This window comes from Macaca nemestrina, chromosome 9, assembly GCF_043159975.1.
Source record: "Macaca nemestrina isolate mMacNem1 chromosome 9, mMacNem.hap1, whole genome shotgun sequence".
NCBI lineage: Eukaryota > Metazoa > Chordata > Mammalia > Primates > Cercopithecidae > Macaca > Macaca nemestrina.
The window spans coordinates 69,498,405-69,510,963 of record NC_092133.1 but is presented as its reverse complement, the minus strand read 5'-3'; the positions used below and the strand labels follow the sequence as shown (position 1 = coordinate 69,510,963).

The 12,559-nt window shown below is 40.0% G+C and overlaps 1 protein-coding gene across 3 annotated transcripts in view; it reads left to right on the top strand.

Annotated features, from left to right (window-relative positions):
* Positions 1-12,559, top strand: part of LOC105466027 (prolyl 4-hydroxylase subunit alpha 1) — a 101,889-nt gene that overhangs the window by 14,109 nt on the left and 75,221 nt on the right. The window lies entirely within an intron of this gene.

Genomic DNA, 12,559 nt, shown 5'->3' with positions numbered 1-12,559 from the left:
AATAATCTAATCTGTTGAATACAAATTCAATGTTTAGATGCTAACATCTTATGCGTTCCGGATTGAGTGAAGACTCTTGGAATTTTGCACTGTTTTCTTTAAAAAAAGGGTTAAAGAAGCAGCTAGATCCTCTTGTAGGAATTGATCTAAAAGGCCAAAGAGACTTGCCAATTTCCACTTAACTGTTTCTGGTTTCTCCGAGAGCGGTGGTTCTTGGACTTTCCCTTGGAATGCACTCGGAGGGGATGAAATAGCCACTACGTGAAGTGGGGGAGGGGCAAAGACGTGGCAGCAGTGTTCTTTCATCAATTTTTTACTCTCCTTTTTTTAAAGTTCTGGTTAGAAACGTATTTCCCCTTTTAGGTTTAGACATAGCTTATGAATGAGGCTTGTCTTTTCCTAAAATAATCAGATGAAAAATTCAGTCTGCAAAGCAGGAACATTGGAAGTTAATTTAAACATTTAAAGGGATTTTTAAAATCAAGTTTCTATGGAGAAAATGGGTATCCTAAGAGGATGTATTCAAGAAGCTGAACGTGAACAACCTCAACTATATTTTGTTTTGATTTGAAATGTGAATACATACCCCGTGATTTTTTTTTAATCTTGTGAGCGTAATTTAAGAATCTGAAACGTGAACTTCAAATTTTGCCTTTTTCTTTATGTGGGAAACAGAGATTTTATCACTTACCTTTAATAAAAGTCATAGTCAGTTTTGGTTTTGAGACGTTGTGCCTTAAGTCCTGCCATTGTTTTTGATAGCTGATGGCAAATGCCTCTTAGATTTACATAGACTAACTAGGAAAAGGATCATTTCTCTTTTAAATGGGTAGTGCTGTTTTTATTGACATTTTGAAATGAGTTTCATTTTGAAGTACTGAAAACCAGGACTTTGGTAGAAGGATAATTACATTGACCATTTTGTGTTTTGGTAACTTAGATGGTAAAACAGATGAAAAATGTGTACAACTTTTAATTATGCCAAAAAAAATTAGTGCAAAAGACAATTTAAAAAAAAAGTTTTATATTGCCTGTGTGGTCTGGGTTGTTGGGGATGAATCTTGGCTTTTCGGCAAGCAGTCGTTAACTTTTTCTATTACTGCAGAGGAAGTTGTATACTGAAAAGCAGTATTTTTCAGTAGGGCAATTAAGTTCAGACGGCATTTATTCCAGGGATGCAGCAAGAGCTGGGACAGCCATAAAGCTTGTGAGCCTGCCTTTCTGTGGAAGGAATGCTTTATTTTACTTAGTAACCAGTTATCAACTAGGATATAATTATTGCTCTTTGATTGACCTGTGAGATACATAATAGTGGTTCTCAAACTATTTTAAGGTCATGAAATCCTTTTAGAATCTGATGGAATCTGTGGTCCTAGGTCAGATAATGCAAATACACCCTTCATGGAATGTTATATGTCACTTCCTGCTCCCCCACTCAAGTCCATCCATGAACTCTCTTACAAGAACCCCTAAAAAGTAAGAGATGTGAAGCTACTCTTTAAGGGTATCTAGGTGTCTTGAGGCAGTATTGAATATTTCTGAAAATTGATTTGGGCGGGTAAGTCTGACTGGACTTGTATATGTGGGTGACCCTAATACATTTTTGCCAAAAGGGTTTTAGCAAAAGTTAATAGGTTGTTAGAATTGTTAAACTGCTAAATTGTGTAGTCTGTGAAAGTATATCATCACATTGTATGCTCCCTCCTATATATGGTAACTTATCTTTGGTTTTCCATTCTGAAAGTGGAACAGGCTTGGAAGTAAACAAAAATAAATTGCACAGGCTCTTGGCATTAAGCTTTATTGCTTTTCTTGCAGTGAGATCTTGAATCTTGTAATTAAACCATAATGTGTTGTGTGTGTATAAATATATGAATATATATAAAAAATCCAAATAAAATGAGTATATGTGTGTGTGCATATATATATATATATTTTTTTTTTTTTTTTTTTTGAGACGGAGTCTCGCTCTGTCACCCAGGCTGGAGTGCAGTGGCGCAATCTCGGCCCACTGCAAGCTCTGCCTCCTGGGTTCACGCCATTCTCCTAAGCCTCCTGAGTAGCTGGGACTAGAGTTGCCCGCCACCACGCCCAGCTAATTTTTTGTATTTTTAGTAGAGATGGGGTTTCACCGTGTTAGCCAGGATGGTATCAATCTCTTGACCTTGTGATCCGCCCGCCTCGGCCTCCCAAAGTGCTGGGATTACAGGTGTGATCACGCCACCGTGCCCGGCCAAAGCTTTGTGTTTCTATTCAACAAAATTTATTTGTATTTATGAAGCTGCCCTGTCATTAGTTTTTCTCTAGCTGAATAAGTATTGTACCTAAACAAAAGCTTCGTCAATTCAAAAGGACTCTCATTTAGGTTACTTCAGCAGTTTTTAAACTCTGTGTGATGAAAAACATTCTTTTTCCTTGTCTTCCTTTGGATGATCAGTATGACTGTTAGTATATTTGGTTTGATATTTGCTAAAAATACATTATAGAGATTCAGACTTCTTACCTAGTTGTCATTAGTGAATGGGGACTATATTGGGACTTCCTCTTCCTCATGTTTAGTGTTTCATAAAAATGTGTCCATATTTTTTTTGTTTATTCATTTCTTTCTTAAATAGTAATATTATGTGGAATTAGTACACTCAACCTTTCTTTCTTTTTTTTTTTTTTTAAAGAGAGAGGATCTTGCTCTGTTGCCCAGGATGGAGTGCAGTGGCGTGATCATAGCTCACTGCAGCCTTGAACTCCTGGGCTCAAGCAATCCTTCTTCTGCCTCAGCCTCCGGGTGTAGCTCGGGGTACAGGTGCACACCACCATGACTAGCTAATTTTTAAATTTTTTGTAGAGATGGGATCTTGCTCTGTTGACCAGGCTAGTCTTGAACTCCTGGCCTCAAGTGATTCTCCCATCTGCCCCACAAAGTGTTGGGATTATAGGCGTGAGCCACCATGCCTGGTCATCCTTACTCTCTTGTTGGACACTTGAGCTGTTTCTCCATTATAAGTAGTGCAAAGAGAGGACTGTAATTTAGTGGTTTATTTTTATCAACCTGTATAACTACAGTAAACTTGAACCAATTTTTTAATTTTTAAATTTATATTTAAATTTTTTTTTAGAGACAGGGTCTTACTATGTTGCTCAGGCATGGTGGCTAATGCCTGTAATCCCAGCACTTTGGAAGGCTGAGGCAGGAGGATCACTTGAGGCCAGGAGTTCAAGACCAGCCTGGTCAGCATAGTGAGACCCCATCTCTCTACAAAAATAATTTTTTTTAATTAATGGGGCATGAGGTTGCAGACATCTGTAGTGTAACTACTTGGGAGACTGAGGTGGGAGGATCGCATGAGCCCAAGAGTTGGAAGCTGCAGTGAGCTATGATAGCACCATTGCACTCTAGCCTGGTAATGGCGCAAGACCCTGTCTCTTTAAAAAAAAAAAAAAAAGCATTTACAATATGCCCAGTAGACTGTAGGAGAATCAAGAATGATGAGAACTGTTTCATAGGAGAAGTAGGTCATAAAAAGTACATGATGTATCATCATGTGGCTAACATTTTACTAGATATTAAATCTGTAGCACTGAATGGCAATGCATATCTAGATTCACATCCTCTACAACCACTAATTCATTTATCCCTATTGTAGTATATATGGTCTTATTTTGTCTGTCTTTACCTTAACTTGAGAAATTTGGATCTGGCATTAGAATAGAGAGAGAATTGAAGGCTAGAAAGAGAAGGGGTAGACTGGGGTAAATAAAAGTGGAATTTTGGCAGAATAGCCTTGGGAGGGATGAAGCTGAGTATACCTGGGCCTCAGAGCAATAATCCATTTGTTAGGAGGAAAGGGACTGCTAAAGCTAGCTTTTGAGTATTTTACTTTGACCTGAGTGGCCTTGGTCTGAATAGCTCATATTCAGAGATAAGAATATATTTAACTTTTTTGTACTAAGAATAGTATTTGAGTAATGCTATAGGTACATATGAGAATTTGGCCTTCATCTCTGCAGAGTCAGTTAAACACAAGTTTCTCCAGATATTTCCATTACAGGAATCAAAGTTCTTTGATTTTTGGAACTTCAGTAAAACCCAAGAATGAATAGCCGAGAACTATCATTGGAGAAAAGATAGACATACGGATCAATTGAACAAAATAGAGAATTCAGTCACACAAAAATTGTCAGTTAATTTTGAAACAGTGTAAGGGCAATTCAATAGAGGATAGTATGGAACAGTTGAATATTCATATGCAAAGAAAAAAAAGAATCTTTGTTTTATTTGGACACCAAGTATCCACTGTTGGACACTGGGCAGTCCCTTGCCCAGGAATTCATATGAATATGGGGACAAATGACATGAATCCACCAATGGATATGAAATAAAGTTTACTTACACAGTAAACAGCAAAAGGATTCCTCAAGGTCAGGGACTTAGGTTTAGTCCAGAATGAAGCAAAAGTGAAACAGGGTGGGTGGCTTTGGTTTTCATTGTGACCAAAAGGTGGAAATTGTTTGATGGTTCCTATGTGTGGTATTTACATGGTTTCAACTTCACACCAATACCAAGGGAGGGAATACCTGGGCTTTCTTACAGACTTACCCAGATGTGGGACAAAAGGGAGAGAGGTGTGGGACTTAAAAGCAATCCGCACTCAAACATCAAAATGAAATCTTTTTCTTTATTAGAGCCTCAATCTGTACTTCACACTCTATGCAAAAATTAGTTCAAAATGGTTCATAGGCTGGGTCTGGTCGCTCACATTTGTAATCCCAGCATTTTGGGAGGTTGAGGCAGGAGGATTGCTTGAGCACAGGAGTTTGAGACTAGCCTTGGCAATAGAGTGAGACCCATTTCTATTTTAAAAGGTTCATAGATTGTGAAGTAAAATGTACGGCTATAAAATATTTGAAAGAAAACATAGGAAAAAAATATATATATATATTTTTGAGACAGAGTCTTGCTTTGTCGTCCAGGCTGGAGTGCAGTGGCAGGATCTTGGCTTACTGCAAACTCTGCCTCCCAGGCTCACACCATTCTCCTGCCTCAGCCTCCCGAGTAGCTGGGACTACAGGCATCCGCCACCACGCCCGGCTAATTTTTTGTATTTTTAGTAGAGACGGGGTTTCACTGTGTTAGCCAGGATGGTCTCGATCTCCTGACCTCGTGATCCGCCCGCCTTGGCCTCCCAAAGTGCTGGGATTACAGGCATGAGCCACCGTGCCCGGCCGGACAAAACTTTTTGACCATGGGTCAGGCGGAGATTTCTTGAACATGATACCGAGAACATGATTCATAAATGAGTGAACTGATAAATTAGACTTCATCAAAATTAAGAACTTCTGTTCTTCCAAACACTCTGTTGAGAGAATAAAAAGACTTCACAGACTAGGAGAAAATATTCCCCATCACATATTTGACCAAAAATAGACTGTATAAGGAACTCAAAGCTGGGCATGGTGGCTCACTTCTGTAATCTCAGAACTTTGGGAGGCCAAGACTGGAGAATTGCTTGAAAGTCCAGGAGTTTGAGACCAGCCTGGGCAACACAGACCCCATCTCTATTAAAAAAAAATTCAGTAAGTAAACAACTTAATTTAAAAGAGCAAAAGATTTGAGTTGACACTATGCAGGAAGGTGTATGAACAGCAGATAAACACCCCAAAAGGTGTTAAACATAGGCCGGACATGGTGGCTCATGCCTGTAATCCCAGAACTTTGGGAGGCTGAGGTGGGCGGATCACCTGAGGTTAGGAGTTCAAGACCAGCCCGGCCAACATAGCGAAACCCTGTCTCTACTAAAGTACAAGATTAAATTAGATGTGGTGGCACGTGCCTGTAATCCCAGCTACCTGGGAGACTGAGACATGAGAATCACTTGAACCCAGGAGGCGGAGGTTGCAGTGAGACAAGGTTGTGCCACTGCATTCCAGCTTGGGTGACAGAGTGAGACTCTGTCTCAAAAATAAAAAAAAAGGCATTAAACATCATTAGTAATGTGGAATTGCAAATTAAACCCATAATGAGATACCACTATATGCCTATTGTGAAAATTAAGATATTAAGAGAAAGTAAGGAAAAACGGCAATACAAAATGCTGGTAAGAATGTGGAGCAATGGAAACTTTCTTCCTTTGCTGTTGGGAGGGCAAATAGTATAGCTACTGTGGAGAAATGTTTGGCAGTTTTTTATGAAGGTAAATATACACTTGTAATATGACCCAACATTCCCACTCCTAGGTATTTACCCAAGTGAAATGAGAACTTAGGTTGACTTCCTTTTTTTTTTGAGATGGAGTCTCACTCTCTTGCCCAGGCTGGAGTGCAGTGACACAATATCGGCTCACTGCAACCTCTGCCTCCTGGGTTCAAGCAGTTCTCCTGCCTCAGCCTCCCAATTAGCTGGGATTTACAGGCACATGCCACCATGCCTGGCTAATTTTTGTATTTTTAGTAGAGATGGGGTTTCACCATGTTGGCCAGGTTGGTCTTGAACTCCTGACCTCAAGTGATCTGCCTGCCTCGGCCTCCCAGAGTGCCAGGATTACAGGCATGAGCCACCGCTCCTAGCCTGTTTTCTTTTTAATTTTTTTTTTTTTTTTTTTGAGACGGAGTCTCGCTCTGTCGCCCAGGCTGGAGTGCAGTGGCGCGATCTCGGCTCACTGCAAGCTCCGCCTCCCGGGTTCACGCCATTCTCCTGCCTCAGCCTCCCGAGTAGCTGGGACTACAGGCGCCCACAACCGCGCCCGGCTAATTTTTTGTATTTTTAGTAGAGACGGGGTTTCACCGTGGTCTCGATCTCCTGACCTTGTGATCCGCCCGCCTCGGCCTCCCAAAGTGCTGGGATTACAGGCGTGAGCCACCGCGCCCGGCTCTTTTTAATTTTTTAAAAACAGCTTTATTGAGTAATAATTCTTGTACCATACAATTTTCCCTTTGAAGTATGCATTTCAGTGACTTTTAATATATTCACAGTTGTGTTACCACAACAATCAATTTTAAAACATTTATTTCACTCCAAAGAGAAACCCCAGACCCAATAGCAGTCACTCCGATTGTCCCTTGCCTAGCCCTGGGCAACCACTAATCTACTTTTTGTCTCTAGAGATTATTTTACTTAATATTTTCAAGTTTCATTTGTGTTATAACATATATCAGTACTTCATTTCCGTTTATAGCCAAATAATATTCCATTGTATGGATAGAACCACACTTTGTTTACCCACTAATGGATATTTAGGTTATTTCCACCCTTTTGGCTATTATGAATAATGCTGCTGCCATGAACATTCATGCACAAGTTTTTGTGTGGACATGTGTTCTCATTTCTTTTGGGTATAGACCTATGAGTGAAATAGCTGGGCCATATGGTTACTCTGTTTAGCTTTTTTGAGGAACTAAACTGTTTTCCAGACCAACTGCCTCATTTTACATTTCTACCAGCAATGTATCAGAGTTCCAGTTTCTCCCTGTCCTTGTCAATACTTGTAATTGTGTGTCACTTTTTGTTTTAAAGAGATGAAGTCTCACTGTGTTGCCCAGGTTGGAGTACAGTGGCCATTCTCAGGTGCAATCATAGTGCACTTACATGCTCAAACTCCTAGACTCCAGTGATCCTCCTGCCTCAGTCTCCCAAGTAGATGGAACTATAGGTGTATGCCACTGTACCCACTAGTCATTTTTTACTGTAGCTATCAAAGTGGCAGTGAAGTGGTATCTCATTGTGGAATTGATTTGCATTTTCATAGTGATGAATGATGTTGAACATCTTCTCATGTACTTGCCTCTTTGGAGAAATGTCTATTCAAATCTTTTGCCCATTAAAAAAAATTACTGGCCGGGTGCGGTGGCTCACAACTGTAATCCCAGCACTTTGGGAGGCCAAGGCGGGCAGATCACCTGAGGTCGGGAGTTCAAGACCAGCCCGACCAACATGGAGAAACCCCGTCTCTACTAAAAATACAAAATTAGCCAGGCGTGGTGGCTTGTGCCTGTAATCCCAGCTACTCGGGAGGCTGAGGCAGGAGAATTGCTTGAACCCAGGAGGTGGAAGTTGCAGTGAGCTGAGATTGTGCCATTGCACTCCAGCCTGGGCAACAAGAGCAAAACTCTGTCTCAAAAAAAAAAAAATTATTGAGTTCTGAGTTCTTTATATATTTGGATACTAAACCTGATACTATCGGAAATGTGATTTGCAAATACTTTTTTATGTTGTCTTCACTTTCTTGAAGCACAGCAGTTTTAGATTTTGGCAAAGTTCAATTTGTTTATTTCTTTGGCTTCTTGTGCTTTAGGTGTCATATCTAAGAAACTGTTGCCTAAGCGTTATGATTAATTGCCTAATCCAAAGTTATGAAGATAATTTCTTTTTTTTAATGAGATGGACTCACTCTGTCGCCCAGACTGGAGTGCAGTGGCACAATCATGGCTTATAGTACCCTCTGCCTCCTGGGCTCAAGCAATCCTTCCACCTCAGCCTCCTGAGTTGCTGGGACTGCAGGAGCATGCCACCATGCCTGGCTGATATTTGTATTTTTTTGTAAAGATTGAGTTTCACCATGTTGCCAAGGCTGGTCTTGAACTCTTGAACTCAAGTGATCCTTCCATCTTGGCCTCCCAAAGTGCTGGGATTACATACACCTCGGTGGCATGAACCACCAAGCCTGGCCAGTTTATTGTCTTAAACTTCAAAATGGTCTTAATGTGTTAATTTTAGGGCAAATTTAAAGTTTTCTTGTTTATTCCCAGGTAATTAAGTGTTGCTGTTGCAAATGAACTTTTTAAAATTTTTTCCTGTGATTGGTTATTCTTTGTATATAACGGTCATTTTCTAAAGAGAATGCCAGTTTTTTCCCTCAAATAATCATTTTTCAAGTAGTATAACTGCTGTATAAAATTCATTCTTGGGTTGGGCACGGTGGCTTATACCTGTAATCCCAGCACATTGGGAGGCTCAGGTGGGAAGACTGCTTGAGTCCAGGAGTTGGAGACCAGCCTGGGCAACATAAGGAGATCCCAACTCTACAAGAAATAAAAGAAAATTTAAAAAATTGACCGGTCATGGTGGCACAAGCCTGTAGTCCAAGCCACTCAGGAAGCTGAGGTGGAAGGATCACTTGAGCCCTGGAGGTCAAGGCTGCAGTGAACTGTGATTGCTCCACTGCACTCCAGACTGGGCAACAGAGCCAGACCCTGTCTCCGAAACAACACAATTAGTCTTGAATGAAGTTTCATGAAAACTGCTGAATTTGGAATTGTTTGCCTTACTTCACTTAATAATTTATATTTAAGTTTAAGAAATCTAAAATGCATATTGTACAAACAATACTTTTTTTTTTTTTTTTTTTTTGAGACGGAGTCTCGCTCTGTCACCCAGGCTGGAGTACAGTGGCGCGATCTCGGCTCACTGCAACCTCTGCCTCCTGGGTTCAAGTGATTCTCCTGCCTCAGCCTCCTGAGTAGCTGGGATTACGGGCGCCTGCTACCACGCCCGGCTAATTTTTGTATTTTTGGTAGAGACAGGGACCATGTTGGCCAGGCTAGTCCTTGAACTCCTCATCTCAGGTGATCCATCCACCTTGGCCTCCCAAAGTGCTGGGATTACAGGCGTGAGCCACCACACCTGTCCTTGCTGTTATTTTTATGGGTACAGAGTCTCTGTCACCCAGGCTAGAGTGCAGTAGCCCATTCATGGCCCACTGCAGCCTCTACCTCCCAGGCTCAAGTGATCCTCCAGCCTCAACCTACTGAGTAGCTGGGACTACCACCACACCTGGCTATTTAAAAAAAATTTTTTTAATAGAATTGGGGTTTCCTTGTGTTGTCCAGGCTGGTTTCAAACTCCTGGCCTCCAGTGATCCTCCCGCCTTAGCCTCCCAATATGTTGGGATTACAGGCATGAGCCACTGCACCCAGTTTAGGCTTAAGTATCTTTGAAAAAGAAAGTGAAATGTAGAGGCTTATAGAACTAGAAAATGGAATATGCTCAAAACCTTATATTATTTGTTAGTTACTCTTTTGTTAGAGAGTAATTAACTACTTCTTAAAAGGTTTAGGGTATCTTAATATAAGAGTTAAGGCTTTAGGTTTATTATTTTGTACGAAGTTAATTTTTTTGTTACTATAAAAATGTATCACAGGAGGTCTGGAAAATACAGAGATATAAAAGAAAATTATCAGCTGGGCGTGGTGGCTCACGTCTGTAATCCCAGCACTTTGGGAGGCTGAGGCGGGCAGATCACGTGAGGTCAGGAGTTCGAGACCAGCCTGGCCAACATGGCAAAACCCCGTCTGTACTAAAAATACAAAAATTAGCCGGGCGTGTTGGCAGATGCCTATAATCCCAGCTACTTGGGAGGCTGAAGCAGGAGAATCGCTTTAACCCGGGACACAGAGGTGGCAGTGAGCCAGAGTGAGTAGACTGCGCTACTACACTCCAGCCTGGGCAACAGAATGAGACTCTTGTCTCAAAAAAAAAAAAAAAAAGAAAATTATCTACTGTTTTGCTAACCAGAGACAATTACACTTTGGTGAATTTCCTCTGCATATGTTCTTGCATAGTTTTGACCATATTATGATGTTAATTTTTTCTTTGTTTTGACCAATGTTAATTTATAACTTTGTGTTGTGGTAATGAAAACATAATCTTAGTCAGTATAGATTCCACCAGGGTTGTATGATAATTTTTAAATCTTGGTTTTTCATTTAACTCTACAAGTTAAAGGATGTGTTCATTTTAAGTTTCTTGGCATATAACAACATTAAATAATTTTGCTTGTTAATTGTTCACTTGATGGGCAAAAATGGTGTCTTATTTTATGTCATTAATTACTAATAAGTTTGAGCATTTTTTGTTGAGCTAACAACTTTTCCTTTTTGTGAGTTCCAAGTTCTTTATCCACTTGTCTATTAACATCTTAGTGGTTTTCTTATTGATTTGTATGAGCTCCTTAAAAGTGCTCTATTTTCTTTAAATGATTTTCTAGTTTGAGTTTTAAAGTGTTTTTTTTTTTTTTTTCCCACACATAAGCTTATTTTGTGTATTCAAATTCCATCTGGCTTTTGATAGGTTGTTTTCTTTCTCTCTCTTTTTTTTTTTTTTTTTCCTGAGATGAGGTCTCACTTTGTTGTCCAGGCTGGAGAGCAGTGACAAGATCATGGCTCACTGCAGCCTCAACCTCCTGGTCTCAAGTGATCCTCCTGCGTCAGCCTCCCAAGTAGCTGGGACCACAGGTGTATGCCACCATGCCCAGCTAATTTTTTGATTTTTTTTTTTTGTAGAGATGAGGTCTTGCTATGTTGCCCAGTCTGGTCTCAAAACTCCTGAGCTCAAGCGATCCTCTTGCTTTGGCCTCCCAAAGTACAGGGATTACAGGTGTGAACCACTGTGCCCGGGCATTTTCTTATTTTTAAGTTTAGAAATTCTCTGCTTTTAGAGATCTGATAACTATTCTGTTGTTGCTGTTTGTTTTACTTTGTTTTGTTGATTATAACTATGTAATCCATCTAGAATTTATTTTGAAACATGATGTACGGTAAAGATACTTATTCTTTCTATGATTGTTTTGAATTTTTACATAGGCTCTGTCATTCTTAAAATATTTTCATGCTATGTGAAGAAAAATACTATCTTAAGCTGGTTATTTTTAGTTATTTCTGTAGGCTAATGGTTTTTAATTCCTTGTGAGATTTAAGGACAATGAGAGATGACAAAAAACTTTAGTGACAATATATTTTAACAATGGCAAAATAACCTGTTTTCTGACAAATCTAAACTCTCTTATCAGAGTTAAAAGTTTAGATAACATTTGTGATTAGCCTTCTGTTAGTACAGTGAAAACATTTGTATTTTCTGCAAATAGCATTTATCCATGAAGAAAATTAGAATAAAAATCTGTTTAAATGGAAAATTCTAGACTCTTCAGACAGCTCAGGCTTTTCAAAAAGCCTTGTGCTTTGGCAGGAGCCCAGGATAGGAAGTGTCTACATCTGCTACATTCTAGAAGCCTTCCCCAAATCACTGTAACGTAGCCAAAAGAGCAGTGTATTTCATTACTTTGTGGTTCTGGAAATATCTGGAAGTTTGCCGCAAACTCGAGGGAGGAGACTAAGGAGTACTTCCAGTTTTTGTGGTGATCTGTTTTTATTGAGATTCAAGTTAGGGGGACAGTGGGGTTATTTTTTAGCTCTTGTAGAATGGGGAGCTTTCAGTTTGAACTTGAGCCTTTTGGTTTAGCTCATGTCACACAGGAAGACGAGTCAGAGGGGCCTGCACAAAGAGGAACAGGTTGACAAGTCAGTTTAACCAATGGGAGCCTGTTACTGGAGCAAACTATATTGTAATGGTAACTTATTCTCCTGTAAAGTAATAAGAAAGACAAAGTTCATGTTTGTAGGGGAGAAGGTGAAGAGAAGAGTGCTAGCAGGGCATCTGGGAAAGTGAGGTAAAGCCTTTCTGTTGGTTAGTTTATATCCTCATTTGCCGTGAAGAATCCTCACTAGAAAAGATAGTGCTACCATGGATATAGAGCAAAAACACAAATGGGCTTTGCTGCCAGGTTTTAAAAAA